Below are 12,656 nucleotides of genomic sequence, written 5' to 3'. Positions count from 1 at the left end.
ATACAAATGGCGCATGTGCTGGGAAGAAACGAAACTCTGTGCTGTTTCTTCCCTAGAGTGTGCTGGAGCCGCAATACCCAGAAGTAACCTCCGGGAGAGATGTCTGCGACCGGAGGGGGAGACGAGGACGGCTTCAGGGGCTTCGATCTAAGGTAAGTAATTCATAATGAGCTAGTATGCTAGTCATACTAGCTCATTATGCCTTTGCCTTGCAGGTTTTTTTTATAATTTTTTTTAAGAGGGTTTACTTCCTCTTTAACCCTATGGACTAAGACCGGGATGCCATTAAAGTTCATGTGCGTGTAAAGGCAGGTGTCCCAATACTTTTGACAATATAGTGTTGGTTAATTGGTTTATTTTTTTTTACAACTTATCAGCTCTGAAAAACCTGCACTAAAATTCAATGATCCGTAATTTCATGTTTGGTTTGGTTTTGGATTGGTTGCTAGGTGAACACAGACCCCGCAGACGCAGTCCAGTTTTCGTATCTGAGGTCCATTGTCTGGGGCCGTGTTATCTCTATGGACAGCCGTGGGTGTGAGGGTTTCACACCAGCTCAACTCTGTAAGGAAATGGCATATAATTGTTTTATATTATATTAATGAATCCTGGGAAGCCGGACTTTTCTTGGCACCAGGCTACTGCTTTATGGCTGAAGGTGTGTTAATATCTATGTCAGGAAGGAAGGTCACTTCATAATCCAGAACCCAGGACTAGCTTGGCTTGTACAGGTTTTATTATGTCTCATTAACTATGGAAGCTGTCCAGCGTACAATTTGGCTGGGGTACAACATTTGAAACATGCCCACTGGTCAGACCACTGCAAGAAAATAGAAGAACGTCACAAGCTGGCCAAATCTCAATTTACCCAAAGCTGATTTACCAGTTTATGGTAAATGAGGGAGATCTAAAGCGGATTCCAGGCAAACAGCTAAAAAAATAAATAGATGGAAGCCAGGGCCGCCATCAGGAATTTTGGGGCCCCTTACACAGCTTCAGGCATGGGCCCCCTGGAGCAGAGAACGGGGGGGGGGGGGGGGGCTGCTGCCTGAAAATTATAAAAAAAAGGGGGTAGCCATCCGGGGCCCTGGGGACATCTGGGCCCTTTAATAAAAAATATATATATATAAAAATATTAATTTTTTTACAAAAAAATGGGGCCCTGGGGATTATTATTTTAATAATAAAAAAAAAAATATATATATATATATATATATATATATATATATATACATATATATAAAAATAGAAAAATATACATTTTTTTTCTAGAAAAATAAATAAAAAAAGGGGGGTGGCCATCCGGGGCCCTGGGAACCTCTGGGCCCTTTAATAATAATAATAATAATAATACAAAAAAAAAATATATATATATATATATATATATATATATATATATATATATATATATATATATATAAATAAAATCTACATTTTTTTTCTAGAAAATTAAATAAAAAAGGGGGTTGCCATCCGGGCCCCTTACATGTGTACTGCCTGTACCCCCCTGATGGCGACCCTGATGGAAGCTAATTTACTTGCCAACTGTTTTGTATTTCGATCTATCCAGTCCTGATATTTACATAGCCTGGCCACACAACACAGCCCAGTCTGGCAGGGCAGGAGACCTGTAAAAGTTAAGTAATTCTCAAGCCCCGTACACACAACCGGGTCTCCTGACGGTAAAACTGCGAGGAGAGCTTTTGGCCGGGAATCCCAGCCATGTGTATGCTCCTCGCAGTTTTTCAGACTCAGCGAGGGGGATCACTGTACTAACATCAGATCGTTAGTACAGTGGCTCCGAATGGAGCTGTCAGTTTTTTTTTCGTTCAACCCAAAAAACTGATAGTGTGTACTATTCTTTAAGCTAGCTATACATGGCTAAACAACATGCATGGAGGAATCCCCACTGCAGGGGCGGCTGGTGGTATATTTCTCCCCGGCGGTCGGTCGGGTCTCCTGCACCTACCCCATCTGAGTTACGGGCTTCCTCCAGGTGGCGGGTTGACCCTGCATTTTCTCCTTCCTTGGCTTTACGATGGCACAGCTTCCCCTGCGTCTCCTCCTTCCTTGGCGGCCAATAGGATAATTTCCCCTCTGGGCCAATCGGGTCTCATGACCCGCTTCCTGAGCTGGGATTGGCCGGGAGGAGGATCAGGAAGACAATAGCGAATATTAATTCTCTATTGTCACACAACTGGGTAGGGTCGGGGCACAGGGCTCTGCGCCCAGAGCCCACCCTTTTTTTAAGCCAATTAGAGCCCCTGGCTCCAATCACGTGCTTCTAGGGAAAAAAAACATTGGAATCCATGCGTCCGGTGCCCTGCATGTAAATTGGGGGCCGGGGCACATGGATTAGGGCAGTGGCGCCCCTGCACCCTATGCCAGCTATTGTTCGCGGCTGAATACCCAAACAGTGATTGTTGCTGATAGGATGTCAGTGTTCAGCTGGCAATTTTCCACCTGGATCAATCTATTTTTTAGTCGACTTTGGAGAGCTGGGTGGTGAAAAATAGGCTTTGGACCTTCTTTAAAGTCCTGTCACTGCTAGAATATTATACAGCTTTCCCTTCCGCAATACTATTTTTGTTCAAAATGTATTATCAAGATTTTCCTTTGTAAATACAAATTGAAGAAATGTGCCAAATAATGTAAAGTTCTGTCAAGCCCTCTACAAATATTAATGTTTAATGTCATTAATTCAATTTTATGTGAACCAACGTTGCTGTTTACAAGCGCCTTCAATTCTAAATGTCACAAAACAGCAGTTTGTTCTTTAATAAATGAACAGGCAAGTTGGTTTATTAGAAGCAGAATAACAGTCACACTTTTATCTTCCCAAAAAAACATATCTTGTCTAGTCTGTCTGCATCTTCCAAGGACATGCATTTGTTGAAGGACAATTTGTTGAGAATGTCACAGCAAGCAGAAGAAAACTTTCTACTCTGGTTCAGGTGGGAAATCGCAGCTGAGAAACCTATGGGACTCCAACACAAACTCTGCACTCAAAATAGCTGTGAATAAGGCTAGTCCTCTTCGTCTGGTCCGGCGTCCTTCTGCGGCGTCCTCACGTCCTCCCCGCTCGTTTCCCGCGCCGAGTTTGAATACTGCGCCGACGTATACAGAGCGCAGTACACTCGTGTATTGTCGGGCAGGCTCGGCAACTCTCGCGCTGACGTCCTGTACGTCCAGGACGTCAGCGCGAGAGGAGCCGAGACTGCCCGACAACACACAAGTGATTTTCAGGGCAAAAAAGTGCGCGGTATACGCCGATAAATACGGTATGTAGTGTGACTTTGGGTGCATTTTGGATATGGTTTGCATATTCTATGGAGCCAAATGACACCTATAAATCACACCAAAGTAGCACAGTTGTGCTGCATTGATGTGAACAGGCACTATTGGAAGCAATGGCATTTCCATTGTCACGCGATTCAGTGCAACCCAAGTAGGGTGACCACATTTCCAAACTGCTTGTCAGGGACAACGCCCTCCTTCACAAAAATGTGCCAATTTTAAAGGCTTAAATGCAAGTAATTGGCCATAAAAGGGGTATGGGGGGTCCAGGTACTGCCTTGGGGGACGTGTATCAATGTAAAAAATGTTTTAAAATTTTTTCAGAAGCAGTGATTCTAATTATCACTGCTCCTGTGCAACAATAAAGTGCAACAATAAAAATGAACAATTCCTCCAAATATAGTGCCTGGGGGTTCCCCTTCGTCTGCCTGTAAAGTGGCGCATGTGTACCATGTATGGAACATGCTGCAGCAAAAATGACATTTCTAAAAAAACACCAGTCAAATCACATTTTAATTGACTCACGGTTGCAATTGCATGCATCCGGCTATAGTCCTCCTCTGTTTTTGAGGTAGGACTGGGAACCTTTGTATTGGATCTGCACAGTGCCAACCAGCTGCCATGAGTCCTAGATCCTACAGCCTCCTGTAAATTATGACGAGAATATCCCAGGAGGATGCGGGAGTATGGACACCTCATTCTAGCCTAAGCAAGAACGGTGGGGTTGGTCTGTTATTTGTATTATTTCAGACATTGCACTTAATGTTGATAATGGGCAGGGCTGTATTTAACATAATGGCACTCATAGGTTTAAGTCAACAATGTAAGACAGCACAGAGGCTTTAAAAATGTCACAAACTGCTCTGTTTGTGAGATTTCTCTGATATACATTTTAGTGACGTCACTCGCGCAATCGCACTTAGTCCCTCATTTATGGCACACTCAGCAAAGATGTCAGTCTTATACTGCTTTGTATTACAACCTTAATTTAATTTTTTTCAAATATAAGCAGTTTTAGTACCTTGATCTGACCTGGTATCAGCCCTCTTGGAATCCCCTGTAGAGCAGATCTCAAACTAGATAAGGGAGAAACAGTACTCAGCCGCAATACTCACATGCTAACATAGAACCTGATGATAGAAGAAGAGACGAGCTGAGCTCATCAGTTTGCTGCTGCTTGTTCTTTCACTGTGCAGTCACAGGCTTAGGAGAGACAAAACCTGTAAGGCCAGTGTCCTGTCAAGAAATGTCCCCTATTAAGAAATGCCCAGGTGGAACCCAAACTTCTATTTTAAAGAGAGATTTCAAACCCCCTTCCTGATTTTTTTTTCTTCCACTTACCCATTATGCTTTGTTCTCATGAGAAAACATATTGCCCTGGCCAGCGAATCCTGTGTTGTCCTGCTCATCTGATGCCACAGCCTGGTTCCCTCACCGCCATTTTCATCTCTAAGGTCAGCAGGCTGGCTATCTCTTTCAGGGGTTCTGCAGCTGACCCCCAGTGACACAAGGCTGGTTCCAACGACCAGCCCCAGCTCCTGCAGCCTCCTGTGATTTTTGTATGAGAATATCCCGGGAGGCTGTGTGAACTACAACATGTAACTGTCAACTAGGCAAGAATGGGAGAGGGCACAATTTTTTTTCTGATTAGTCAAACAAACAAAAAAAACATTTTATATTGTGGGAGGGAGCTATGCGGGGAAGTGAAAGTCTGCTATACCTGCAGCAAAGACTGCAGCAAAACACATGACTGCTGAGGCGCAATGATCCCAGGTACCCCTTACTACAAAATGATGTACATAAACCTTCCCCCTTGCCCCTTCCTCCCAATAAATAAACACTCTTACAACCATTAAGTTGGAAAGGGCAAGGCCACAGCTTTATTAAAGCAAACATAACAATTTCAACATTTTATAACCAGTGCCAGTCACAGTTGTACTGTGAGCACAATTCCAAAAGGAGGGAGGGGCCTGTCCTTACCATAAGTGCTGGACAGGCCGCCTACTTCCGGTGTCCATAAAGGGGCATGGCCCACTACGGCCATTTTCTGCTGGCAAGGTCAAGAAACCCGCAGCAAGCTGTGACGTACCATAACAAAAAGGGGCGGGAGGGTGGGCAGCTCTTCCCAGCGCGCTTCCAAAAAGACCCAGAATTCCCTGGGGCGATCCCTTTTATCTGAGCTCAGGCCCAACCCATCCCCCAAGTAGCCAATCCTTCCATGACCACCGCCTTGTCCAGTATCTGGCCATGCCCCCATCAGTCAAGGCTCTCTTTCCCTAAGGGGCTCAAGAGGCCTTCAGATATCCTGCAATGCCTGGGCTGTGCCATGTAGCAGTTCTGTGTAAATAAAAAACTGGACAAGCACACATTGAGATTAATGGTAATGCGGCTCACATATGCCATGTGCTTCAATGGTAGGGCCATTAAGGATGGCGTGCCTAGGGCAGCATGATGTTTTAAAATGGTCCTTGTCCTGGAACTTACATTTTTATTTTATTTTTTGTATTATTCTGTGTTATGACCCCTATGCCCCTTGATTTTTTTTTATTGTTACCTCTTATTACAAGACTTTAAACACTAATTATTTTTCATCCTGGCCTATCTAATATTTTCATATTTTTCCAGCCTCTGAGCTACTAGGGTCTTGCTCCACATCAAAGTGTACTTCTCACAATGGGATGAAGATAGCTGGCCATCTCTGGTGAGTTATAAATGCCTGGTTTCCGTAAAGCTCCTTCACCTACCACAAGCCCTTAAATTTCAGCACCAATGTTTAACTGCCTATTTTCCCACTTAATCAATGATTGCATGAACTGCACATTCACCAAACACTTTGGTTTTCATGTACAACGTTTTTGAGAGAGAGTTGCCCTATTTATTCATAGCAACCAATCGGATTTCAAGTACCATTTTAGGGCTCAGGCCAGAAAATGAACAGCCCTCCCCCTAATATCCCGAAGTCCTAATAAACAACATATGGTAAACCCAACTGACCCAATATCAGTTAGAATGGTACTTACCAGTGCCTGGCTATAAGACCCTGGCTTTGTGTGACATGGCTTTGTAGATAAAAAAAAGCCATGCCAGACCTGATGGTTGTGCCTTGGAAACAGGATGATTACTCTCAGGGGCCTATTATACAGTATGGGGTAGATTCATAAAAACTTACGACGGGCCTATCAGTAGATACGCTGTCGTAAGTCCGAATCCCTGCCGTCATATATTTAAGCGTATTCTCAAACTGAGATACGTTTAAATATTGCTAAGATACGACCGGCGTAAGTCTCCTATGCCGTCGTATCTTAACTGCATATTTACGCTGGCCGCTAGGGGCGTGTACGCTGATTTACGCCTAGAATATGTAAATCAGCTAGATACGCCTATTCACGAACGTACGCCTGGCCGTCGCAGTAAAGATACACCGTTTACGTAAGGGGTTTTCAGGCGTAAAGATAAACCACCAAAAACATGGCGCAGCCAATGTTAAGTATGGACGTCGGAACCGTGTCAAATTTTTCAAAATTTACGTCGTTTGTGTAACTTGTCCGTGAATGGGGCTGGCCGTAATTTACGTTCACGTCGAAAGCATGACGATTTGCCGACGTAATTTGGAGCATGCGCACTGGGATACGTCCACGGATGGCGCATACGCCGTTCGTTCGAAACGTCGTTTACGTGGGGTCACAGTTAATATACATAAAAACACGCCCACAGCTTCAACATTTGAATTAGGCGGGCTTACGCCGGCCCTAATACGCTACACCACCGTAACTTCGGCGGCAAAATCTTTGAAAATACCAAACTAGCCTCTCAAAGTTACGTAACGTATAAGAGATATGCTACACCCGCCTAAAGGTACGTGAATCTACCCCTATGTATATTATTTTCTCTGGTATTGCTGTTGCTGTGATGCTGATCACTGGAGTGCCATCTGCTCCTGGAGATTGCTGATTCTAGTGCTGTATAGGGCCCCTTCACATCTGCACATTCCATTCCATTACCATACACACATTAACATGGAAGATTTTGTGTGCTAATCTACGTTACTTTAATGCCGCGTACACACGATCGGACATTCCGACAACAAATGTTCGATGTGAGCTTGTTGTCATAAATTCCGACCGTGTGTAGGCTCCATCAGACATTTGCTGTCGGAATTTCCGACAACAAAAATTTGAAAGCTGATTCTCAAATTTTCCAACAACAGGAGTTGTTGTTGGAAGTTCCAACCGTGTGTACACAATTCAACGCACAAAAATTGTATGCATGCTCAGAATCAATTTGACGCATGCTCAGAATCATTGGACTTCATTATTCTTGGCTCGTCATAGTGTTTTACGTCACCGTATTCTTGACGTTCGGAATTTCCGACAACATATGTGTGACCGTGTGTATGCAGGACAAGTTTGAGCCAACATCCGTCGGAAATTTGTGTACGGTTTTGTTGTCGGAATGTCCGATCGTCTGCACGCGGCATAAGGCTTCCATTCATTATTAGTGGGCTACCAATGGACAGACAACAGACAAAAAAAATTGGACCTGTAGCTTTTTTTTAACTCATGAATCATCATATACATACCATCCAATGGCATCTACTCAACTTGTGCATTGGGGTGCCATTCTAAGTAAATGGCACCTCCCAAAGTGCTGTGCATTAAAATGTGTTGCACATATTAAAGCACCTTACTGCAAGGCATAATTAACTTAATTAATTCATAACATTATTATAATAATTAATAACGTAAATTAAATAATAATTTCAATTAAATTAATTCAATAACCTAATTAACCTCCCTGGCGGTATGATTCTGTCAGAAAAAACATGCTAAAAGCGGTACCATTATTTGCAAGGAAATTTGGCGTTTTATATTGTAGGTCTGTAATTTTTAGAAATAACTCACTTAAATCTGACCAAACAAGCTTCTAATAGGCATCCCGGGTATGACATTTTTTTAAAAACAAAATTATAAATTATAATATAATAAATAATTATAAATAATTATAACAAATAATAATATAATTATAATAAAAATTATTCAATAATGTAATCAAATCAAAATCACTGAAATTTGCTCAGTTGCAGAATTGTTGCTGTCATTATTTTTTTTTTTTATGACGAATTTCCCCACAAATCGCTATCGCACAATTCTGCAAGTGATTATAATTTATTATCGCTGTTTTTTAGCTGATCTAAAACTATTTTTGACATAAAGGGACACTTTTGGTTGCTATGGACAATCTACAGTTTGCAGGGAGAAAGAAACGTTTTTATTATATAAAATGACATGCATGACACAGGACAGACCACTAGGGACAGGGGGGGTGTGTTTTTTTTACATACAGTACTGTAATCTATAAGATTACAGTATACTGTATGTAAGGTGTTTGTTTACTTTTTTGAATTTGGCGCCGTTCTCCGTCCCCGTGCGTCGTAACGTCGCAGGGAACGGAGATCGGCGTCACACGGAGGCACTGTGTGAATCGAGCGAGGTCCTGCTCGCTCACACAGCGCGGTGGCATCGCTGGATCCAGGGACAAGGTAAGTAAAACTCCCTGTACATCCAGCGAGGCGAGCCCGAGTCTGACTCGGGGTTACCGCTCGCAGCAGGAAAATCTAACCCCGAGTCAGACTCGGGAATACCGCCAGGAAGGTTAAGTAGTTATCTGATTGGTTGTTAGTTTCACTTTTTTATTGATAAAGTTCTTTGATTTTCACACTTTCCACAACTTTGCTTGTAACCTCTTTGCATATTGGCTAAACTTATGGCTGCAATTCTACAACTGTTTCCCTCTACTCTTTACTACACTAAAGGACATAATGAACCTAACCTATTATGTTATCGGTTTCTGTTCAGTCATCCACCAAGGTCCTTGCTTTAGACATTTCGCTTAGCTGAAGTTTAAATATACCCCTTATGGCAGGGGTGCCCAACCAGTGGCCCGTGGAGCCCTCTGATGTGGCCCGCAACCTCCTGCTCTGGGATGTAATAAAAATAGAATAGAATACTGTTATTAAAGGTAAGTTTATTACTAAAATCACAGGGCCTGATCCTCAAAAGGGATACGCCGTCGTATCCCTGTTTCTATCTATGGAACTGATCCACAGAATCAGTTTCTCATAGATAGGGAGAAGATCCGACATGTGTAAGGGACTTACACTGTCGGATCTTAGGATGCAGTACCGCAGCCGCCGCTGGGGGCATTTCTCGTCGGAATGCCGCTTCGGGTATGCAAATTAGCACTTACGGAGATCCACGAAGCTTTTACGCTTCGTTTTTTCTCCGTAAGTATTAGTTTGCCGTCGCAATATTAGGGCTGCTTTTACAAGGCCTAAACTGTTTAGGCCTTGTAAAAGTAGACCCTTCTATCCCGCGTCGCTGTCTTTTTTTTTTCAATTTTTTTTTTTCCCGCCGCAACTCGTATTTTTTTTTTTACGCCTGTCGCGATTCTCAAAACCCGGCGCAACGTAAAACCGCGCAAAGCACGTCGGGAAAATGACGTCGGGAGCATGCGCAGTACGTCCGGCGCGGGAGCGCGCCTAATTTAAATGGGACTCGCCCCATTAAATTAGGAACGCCTTGCGCCGGCCGGATTTAAGTTACACCGCTCAAAATTTCTAGGTAAGTGCTTTGTGGATCGGGCACTTAGTTAGAGATTTTGCGGCGGTGTAACTTAAATGGAAAAAGTTACGTTGCGCCGGGTTTTTGAGGATTAGGCCCACAGTGTATATATGGGCATATCTGTTCTGCAGTGGTTACCGGGCTGCTTTTAAACTGATCCACAGGTGCAGAGCAGTGTACCTGTGGGTTACCTGCACTAAGCCATAGACTTCTATTACCTGCGAGTTTGGTGTTCTGAGAGTAGAGTGGGCTCTATAGAGCCAAGTGGGCTGCCATCCACCTGCTCCGCTCATTGTGGCCCACGATCGGTTACCAAGTCACTTAAGTGGCCCTTGCTCTTCAAAAGGTTGGGCACCCCTGCCCTAGGGCCAGGGCCGGATTAACAATGGGGCTGATGGAGCTGCAGCTCCAGGCCCCTTTCTCAAGATAGGCCCATTTGCCCAAAAAAAAAAAAAAAATATATATATTTTTTTTTTAAGATTTTTTTTTTTTTTAAGATCGAATTTGGGGGGTTGTAGCTCGATGACCAGAGGTCACAGAAACCCCACATTTGGGGGTAGGCATGGGAAGAGCTACCCCACAACTGGTTAAAATATGGGACAGCTATCATTTATGATTCCGGAGATACGGGCCTGCTTGCACAGCCTGTCAGAAGCTACATTCAGAGCGGCCAGTATAAATACAAGCTGACACACTGCAGCAGACTGATAGGATCACAGGGCTTATAATAATTATTTGTATATTACTTATGGTAATTAACCCCTTGCCACCCAGGCCAATTCTGACACTTCTCTACTACATGTAAAAATCATCATTTGTTTTTTGCTAGAAAATTACTCTATGGTGGTCTTTGCACTTTTTATGTTGCACGGTATAGAGCTGCACGATTCTGGCTAAAATGAGAATTGCAATTTTTTTGTTTAGAAGATAGATCACGATTCTCTCACGATTGTTGCGGCGTAACATCATCTTTCACATTAAAACAAAACAAAAAAAAAATGGGCTAACTTCACTGTTTTGTTTTTATGGTTTTTATTATTCATTGAAGTGGGCAAATGCAGTGTGACATAAAATATTGCAGCAATTGCCATTGTATTCCCTAGAGTCTCTTCTAAAATATATATAATGTTTGGCGGTTCCAAATAATTTTCTAGCAAATAATATTGCTTTTTAACTTAAGAAACAAGTGTTGGACTTTAAGTGGTTAAATTTAGTTACAATGTTAGTTAGTTACAATGTTTCATTTTGTTTACAAACTTCGCAGACTGCCCAGATTTGTTCTTTACACACAGAAGTGTATCCCTTTGATCTAAGAAGGAAGTGTCAGTTACAATGTTTCCTGTTAAAAACTTGGCAGACTGCCCGGATATTTTCTTTTGACAGCTGAAAGTCTCTCCACTTGTTATATGAAAGAATCAGCAAACTCTGCATTGAAGATCGTCAGGGGGGTTGAATCGAGATCACGATTTTTTTAACGATTAATTGTGCAGCTCTAGCACGGTATTTGCGCAGCAATTTTTCAAACATGTTTTTTTGGAAAAAAATGTTTCATTCATTAAAAAAACAGTTAGTTAGTTAAGTTAGCACAATTTTTTTTTGGTATCCTAAGCGATGCTTTACATTTTTTTAGGTTACATGTTTAGAGTTACAGAGGAGGTCTAGTACTAGAATTATTGTTCTCGCTCTAACGATCGTGGCGTATGTAACCTGTGTGTATCTGGCTCTGATACTACCAGTGCCTACCCAGCCACTGACTAGTATCTCTCCCCAGCCTGTCCCCACACACCCTCTCACCTGCTGACCTGTGGATGGGGGAATCACTCCTGCAGTGTTATTGTGTTCTGCCAGTGCGTACAATGATCAGTGTTGCTAACTTTAGCTGGCAGCACTGATTGTTTTAAGAAAAAAAAAACAGGCTGGTTGTACTCAAGTTGATTAATAGATTGACTTGTGTAAAACCAGCTAGCCCATACATAGATTGACTATGGCTGGTCTCTGCATAATTGGCGTAATTTCAATCCATGTATGACCCGCTTAACCACTACTCAGTCCCTAAATATCCTTCCACTCCTGTACATAGTGCTCACTGTCATACTCTCCACACTCCTCTCCTGTACATAGTGCCCACTGTCATACTCTCCACACTTCTCTCCTATACATAGTACCCACTGTCATACCCTACACACTCCTCTCCTGTACATAGTGCCCACTGTCATACCCTCCACACTCCTCTCCTATACATAGCGCCCACTGTCATACCCTTCACACTCCTCTCCTGTACATAGTGCCTGCTGTCATACACTTCTCTCCTGTACTTAGTGCCCACTGTCGCACCCTCCACACTCCTCTCCTGTACATACTGCTCACTGTCATACCCTCCACACTCCTCTCCTATACATAGTGCCCACTGTCATACCCTCCACACTCCTCTCCTATACATAGTGTTCACTGTCATACCCTCCACACTCCTCTCCTATACATAGAGCCCACTATCATACCGTCTACATTCCTCTCCTATACATACTGCCCACTGTCATACCCTCCACACTCCTCTCCTGTACATACTGCCCCATCATACCCTCCACACTTCTCTCTGGTACATACTACCCTCTATCATACCCCCTCACTCTTCCTGTACATACTGCCCATTGTCATACCCTTCACACTCCTCTCCTGTACATAGTGCTTTTTTCCGTACCCTTCGTACTCCTCTCCTGTACATAGTGCCCACTGTTAGAC

The 12,656-nt window shown here is 43.1% G+C and overlaps 1 protein-coding gene across 2 annotated transcripts in view; it reads left to right on the top strand.

The window, feature by feature from the left end:
* PLEKHG2 (pleckstrin homology and RhoGEF domain containing G2) overlaps nucleotides 1-12,656 on the top strand; it is a 164,643-nt gene that overhangs the window by 41,828 nt on the left and 110,159 nt on the right. Inside the window, exon 2 of one of the 2 annotated variants that reach the window (XM_040323357.1) lies at nucleotides 5,923-5,998. The exons of the other annotated variant lie outside the window; for it this stretch is intronic. The gene's annotated coding sequence lies outside the window, so the exon portion shown is untranslated. The remainder of the gene's footprint in view (nucleotides 1-5,922; nucleotides 5,999-12,656) is intronic. 2 annotated transcript variants of the gene reach the window in all.

Source organism: Rana temporaria, chromosome 9 (genome assembly GCF_905171775.1).
Source record: "Rana temporaria chromosome 9, aRanTem1.1, whole genome shotgun sequence".
Lineage (NCBI taxonomy): Eukaryota > Metazoa > Chordata > Amphibia > Anura > Ranidae > Rana > Rana temporaria.
The sequence above is the reverse complement of the archived record's forward strand: the minus strand, read 5'-3'. Positions and strand labels throughout refer to the sequence as shown.